The following is a 7,150-nucleotide window of genomic DNA, read 5'->3' as shown; positions in this document are numbered from 1 at the left end:
CCTCGTCATTTGATTAACGTAAATCGATAACGGTTGGCTGACTAGAGTTTGACTTTATTGTCGTGAGACGGCGGTGATCAACTGACCCCTTTCGGTCACACCTAAAGGAATGAACCCCAATTGTCAACTAATTAATTGTATGAGATACAATTTATTTAGTCCCTTGATTTATAGACTAAAAGGTTAGTCGATTATTTTTAGAGAGATTTCGAGTTGCGAACTCGAGGCACGGCAGTTATTATTTAATTATGCGATAATTGAATAATAAATTTTGGGAGACGGGTTTTAGTTAATTAATTGTTAATTCACTAAAATTGTACTAATTGATTAATGTTATTAATATTAGTACGTAAATAATATGTGTAGCGGTACACGTATATTTACGGAGTGATTTGAACGAATTAATTATGAAAGTATTTAAACATGAAACGATGTTTAAAATAAAATTACACGTATTTGTGCGACAAATATAAGAACCGATATGGATTCATAAATGGGCAATTGTACCGTGTAAAATAGAGTGTTGTGGATGATTAGGAACATAATCATTTCACCTTACTTTATATTCTTCCATAAGTTATCTTTTGTCATAAAAGATTGGACAAAAATTGCAACAAGTCCATTCCTACACTCCACCCACTCCACCGGTTTTCCCCCCTCCTTATAGACCAATTTTTGTTCATTTTTGCATGCTTGCTCATTTCACTTTGCATGTGAACAAAACTTGTCTATCTTCTCTCTAAAATTATTATACATCCTTTACTAAGTTGTTAGTAAACTAAAATAAATAATTACTAAGATTGTTAGTATTATTTACATATTATCAAGGGTTTATTTTACAAGTATCTAGTTAATACTTGTAAGATAATTTGTGGATGTAGTTCTTGGGTGCTACTTGAAGGAGGCTTTCTTTTTGAAGGTTTTTCTAGGAGGATCATCCTTTTGTTTTAAGCTCAAGAACAATCAAGGTAGGAGATCTTGATTGTGCCCATATTACCATAAAAATCTATGTAAGGAAATTGTTTTTCTTTAACTTTCATTTTTATGCTTTTATATTTGCATGCATGTTACATAGATCACCAAAATGATAAATTATAAGATAATTTAATTTTTATTAGAGAGTCTAATAAGGATCTATGATCTTTCAAGTGGTATCAGAGCTTAGGCTTGTAATTTGCATGTTGATTTTAAGCATATTAATAAATTATGAGATAATTTATAAAAAACTCAAAAAATGTGTTAGAAGAGGTTTTAGCACGAAATTTTTGGGACATGCATACCTACTGATCTTAAAAGATTTGTGGTAAAGTTTGGTGATTTATGAATTTAGTTTGCTATTTTTAATGATTTTTGGTAGAAATCCGAGTCAAAATACCGTATTTTAGTTAAAAATTGACTAAAAATAGTTAAAAGTTGATTCGGGCCATGAAATTTTTATGGTGTTTCATGCATGTTTTCTACTGATTGTATGCAAAAGTTTGAAGGTTGGTTTGAATTTTTTGCATGTTTATTGATTTTATGAGATAAAAGTCGATAAAAGAGAAATAAATTAATCATAATTTCGAAACAATTGATTCTGCCCTTGATAAATTTATGTACATTTGAAAATATTATTTAAATGTTGAAAGTGAAATTTAAAATGTGATTTCACCTTGTTTTGATGTTTATTGGTTTTAATGGTTAAAAACCAATAAATATCGATCTTTTTCTTCATAAATTTTATCCGAATTTTTGGGGCAATTTTTCTGATATTTTAGTGTTCTTGGGAGTGTTCCAAAATACTCAAAATTTTTGTTTCAATTTTTTGGGTAACTTTTTAATTATTTTGGATTTTTACTTAAAAATTATGATTTTACCGATTAAATTAGCAAAATATCACCAAATCAAACTAATTATTCATCATAAAATTAGTGAGGACTAATTTTGACGTTCAAAACAGTTTGGACAATTAGTTTGGATTTAAATGAGATTTAAGAGTTGATTATTGATTTTTACATGTTAAAAATCGATTAAATCCACAAAAACCGAGATGGATACCAACGATTGATAGATAGGGCGATTTTAGCATCATTTTACAATATTTTAAGTATATTTATTTAAGTTGAATGAATGATTGTCATTTATTTAAAGTATTTATCTTGTTGTACCTAGTATGGCCTAGTTTATTTTAATCGTTATTACCCGAAATGAATGGGAATAGCGATTTTTTTGTAATTAAATGCGATCTCGTATCGTCGATTTGTAATTAATTAATAGTTTTATTTATTTTATTAATTAATGTATAATAGGAATAACTTTGTAATTCAATGGTAATAGTTATTCTTACCGCCGTTTCCAAAAGACGGATTACATCGAGACAGAGTCTATTTTTGGAAGGTGTTCCAAATCCCACAAGAAGGAGCTAATTTTGGAATGAAGAGGCAAGGGACCAAGGAGTTTGTTTCCGATATGTAATAGACTAGTTTTTTTTATTAACTAGGTGGCCATACTAGGATTTATTCATATGCTTACTTGTTTGCTTGTTTTTATTTTTCGCGCATGCCAAAATCGCCCTTCACATGCATTTTATTTTCGCGGTTGTCAATTCACGTCATTTACATTCACCGACTTAGTTCACTTATAGGTAATTTATGACTAAATTGACAAGATCTCTCACATAACTAAAATTGAGATTAGCCTTGCCAATTAGTAACACCTATGAATCTCTTGTTCATTAGAGCCACGCTCGCCTGCGGGTGTTCTCTTTTTACCTTGGGTAAGTAGGGTGGTAAACGGTTATCACACGCTAAAATTGGTTGGACTCAACGGGATATAAGACGGTCTTGTTTTCCGGGGCTAGTAGATGGATTTAAGGAAATTCGTCGACCAAGAGTTCTAGAGGTAGAATTAGTCAACGTGACTTACCGATTTTACACAATTATGGGATGTTTCGCCCAAGCGATGCTCATTTTTGTTTAATATTTGGGTCTTGGAATCATTTATATAATTTAGTGGGAGATCATTATATAAATGCTAAAACTTGTTAAACATGTTTTCACAAGTAATTTTATAAAACAATGGATGTTAATTTTTCCTTTTTGTTGTAGCATTTTAATTCGCAATGGCAACTTCATCAACTCCATCGACTACTTCACTAGGCAAAGATTCATGGCTAAGGTCCGTAATGGACAAATGTATCTTAAAAGATGACGGTAGTAACTTTCTTGAATGGGAATCCAACATCAAAAGTGCCGCGTTGTCCGACAATGTGCTCACTTACTTGACTGAAGCTCCTCCCATCGAGCCCGGTCCAAGGGCTTCATCGGCGGTGCGGACCACCTATGATGACCATGTGAGGATGTCGAATGATATCAAGAATGTGTTGATATGGTCGATGTCCCCAAAGCTCAAGCTATCATGCATTTCTTTAAATGCATACGAGATATTCACTCATATGATTACTATGTTTTCACAAACACCTAAAGTACGTCAATACGATGTGGCGGCATGCTTCTTTGAAGCTAAGCTTGAGAGGGGCCAAAAGGTTGGTCCCCATGTACTCAAAATGGTCGAATATGTCGACATCCTAGAACGTCTAGGGTGTAACATTCCTAAGACTTGTGGTGGATCGAATCCTCCACTCACTTCCCACCAAGTTTACCCACTTTAGAGTAAACTACAACATGAATGGCATGGATAAGAGTTATCATGAAATTCATGCACTCCTCACCCAAGCGGAGAGGGATATGGAAGCTAGTGGGAGTGACAAAGGGGATGTTTTAACCATGAAGTTAAAGAACATGTCCCTTGGAGTTAAGAAAGGAAAAGGGAAGGAAAAGTCCCAATTCAAGAAATCGTCAAAGAAACACGACAAGGGAAAGGGGAAGGCCGTTGTGAATGGCAATCCCAAGGCAAAAAGTGTCAAACTCTCCGAGGCCGAATGTTTCCATTGTAATGGGAAGGGGCATTATAGGAGGAGTTGTCCCAAATACTTGGAGGATCTCAAGGAAGGGCGTGTGACGCCTATTGGTATGATTTCCTCTCTTTATGTGATAGACGTTAATTATGCTTGCATTTCCACTTGGGTACTTGATACCGGATGTGGCTCTAACCTTTGTAATCATTTGCATGGTTTAAGGGACATGCGAGCACTAGCAAAAGGTGATGTGGATCTCCGCATGGGCAATGGAGCTAGAGTAGCGGCCGTTTCCGTGGGGACCTATGTGCTCACTTTAGCTAGTGGTCTAGAGTTGTATTTAAATAAGTGTTATTTTGTACCAACTTTAACCAAGAACATAATCTCCATTTCCACGTTAGACGTGGAAGGCTTTTGTTTTATGATTAAGGACAAGTGTTGTACTTTTTCTTTAAATGATGTGGTTTATGGCAAGGCCATTTCAATTGGAGGCATTTATGTTTTAAATGATGTTAATGACGTTTATCATGTGGAAACTAAAAAGCTCAAAATGGGTGATCCAAATGAATCCTACCTTTGGCATTGTCGTTTAGGCCACATAAACGAAAGACGCATTAAGAGACTTGCTTCATAAAAAGTGCTAAAACCATTTGGTTTTGAATCTTATGGTACATGCGAGTCTTGCCTTCTAGGCAAGATGACTCGTGCACCTTTTGCGGGAAAAGGGACACGAGCTAGTGAGGTTTTGGCTCTCATACATACGGATGTGTGTGGACCATTAACCATCACCGCTAGAGGAAGTTTTCACTACTTCATTACTTTTACTGATGACTTAAGTAGATATGGGTATGTCAACTTAATGAAGAACAAGAGTGAAGCCTTTGACAAGTTCAAAGAGTTCCAAAATGAAGTAGAGAACCAATTGGATAAATAATTAAGACCCTACGGTCCGATCGTGGTGGTGAGTATCTAAATATTGAATTTGATTCACACCTAAAAGATTGTGGTATAATATCACAATGGACTCCTTCTGGCACATCACAATTAAATGGTGTGCCCGAAAGGAGAAACCGGACTTTACTAGATATGGTTCAGTCTATGATGAGTCTAACTAAGCTTGCTAGTTCATTTTGGGGTTTTGCCCTCTTGTTTGCAACATTTTCACTAAATCGAAGCCCGACTAAAGCGGCCGATAAGACTCCATATGAGATATGGACAGGGAAAGTCCCTCATTTGTCATTCATGCGTATTTGGGGTGGCAAAGCGTACGTTTAAGATCAAGTCTGACAATAAGCTTGCACCCAGGTCTGACAAATGTCTTTTTGTAGGATATCCAAGGGAAACACGTGGCTATTACTTCTACAATAAACACGAGAACAAAGTGTTTGTGGCTCGTGATGCTGTCTTTCTAGAAAAAGAGTTTATTTCTAGGAGACAAAGTGGAATAAAATTTGAACTTGAAGAAGTTCGAGAGCCACAAACCGAGAATGAAGTAGAGGAGAACGTGGAGGATAGCATTCCCTCTTCCTCTGAAACGGTAATTATTCCTAGAAAGTCAAGTAGGATTTCTAATCCACTTGACCGCTACCTTGGTAACATCGAAGAGGATGGTGTTTTGTTACTTTTGGAAAGTGATGAACCCACTACCTACAAATCGGCCATGTCTAGTCCCGACTCCTCGCTTTGGCTAGAAGCCATGCGATTCGAAATGGATTCCATGTACGAGAACCAAGTATGGGACTTTGTCGATTTACCTGAGGGAGTGCGACCCCTTCAGTGTAAATGGATATATAAAATTAAGCTCGGCGTGGATAAAGATGTGGATGTTTACAAAGCTAGATTGGTGGCAAAAGGTTTCATCCAAGTTCATGGTTTACACTATGACGAAACCTTTGCTCCAGTCGCTATGCTTCGGTCCATTAGAATAATCTTAGCGGTTGCCGCATTTCATGATTATGAGATTTGGCAAATGGATGTCAAAACCGCCTTCTTGAATGGGATTCTAGAAGAAGAGGTGTACATGATACAACCTGAAGGTTTTGTGGATACATCTAACCCTAAGTAGGTGTGTAAGCTCAAGAACTCTATATTGTGATAACAGTGGAGCTATTTTTCAAGCCAAAGAGCCGAAGTCTAGTAACAAATCTAGACACATTGAAAGGAAATACCATGTAATTAGAGATTATGTGGAAAGGAAGGAAATTGACATTTGTAAGGTTGGGACAAATGATAAGATTGCTGATCCTTTAACCAAGCCTTTATCAAAGGCTAAGCATGTTGGTCATGTTGTCGCAATGGGATTGAGACGAATACCAGATTTTCTTTAGATTATGGATATGTAATAATTGGATAGTGTATCTCTTATTATATATATGATAATCACATTCATTGTTTTCGCATTCATTCTTTTATGAATCTTTTATTTAGTGTGACTAAATTTTAAATACCTTGTTTATCTGAATAAGTTGTGGAGACAATGTTGAACACTATTCAAGTGAATAAGATGAACATTGTATTTTGTCCTTGGTCACTTAATGAGGTGACGTCTCGGAGTGACTAGATTGTAAGTCGATTGATGGTTGTTCAACACCATAAGGTCATACGTGATGACTAGTCGATTACATAGGCAGAGTGTGTGACACTTTGCCGGACAGTGACCATTTAGAGAGTCCCTAAGTTCTATTATAGATGCCTGGTCATGGCGGGGATCTCTAAGATGTTCTAATGAGTAAATTCTTTTGACTGGAGACTATTATCTGAGCAAGTGCAGTTTCCGAGTGACTTTGATTTTTGTCCTAGGTCGTGCCGTGAAAGGAGGCCAAAAGGGCATTTACTAGGTCATGGTGATCTGTATTGTGCAATAGGATAGATAGGGCATACAGGAATTGTCCACCCACATTGGGTAAACTATATCTCAAGGCCACTCGAGGAGTTAATGACTACAAATGCGTGGCCACGCTCGGAAGTAATCTGTGAGAGATTTTTTCGGTCAGGTAGTCACACTCCCGATCGAGAAAACCACTCGCGATATGTTCATGTTCAAGTGCGACCTAAAATACACCTTGCATTAAGTGGGAGATTAAAACGGACAAGAGAATTGGTAGTGCACACCTTGTGTCGGATAAGTGAGAGATTGTTGGAGTTAGTGTCCTCCACAATAGTGCGTTTACATAATAAATCTCATTAAAGGAATATCATCAAATATTTAATTATTTGATCCTCGTCAATTGATTAACGTAAATCGATAACGGTTGG

Source organism: Silene latifolia, chromosome 8, assembly GCF_048544455.1.
Source record: "Silene latifolia isolate original U9 population chromosome 8, ASM4854445v1, whole genome shotgun sequence".
Taxonomy (NCBI): domain Eukaryota; kingdom Viridiplantae; phylum Streptophyta; class Magnoliopsida; order Caryophyllales; family Caryophyllaceae; genus Silene; species Silene latifolia.
The sequence above is the reverse complement of the archived record's forward strand: the minus strand, read 5'-3'. Positions refer to the sequence as shown.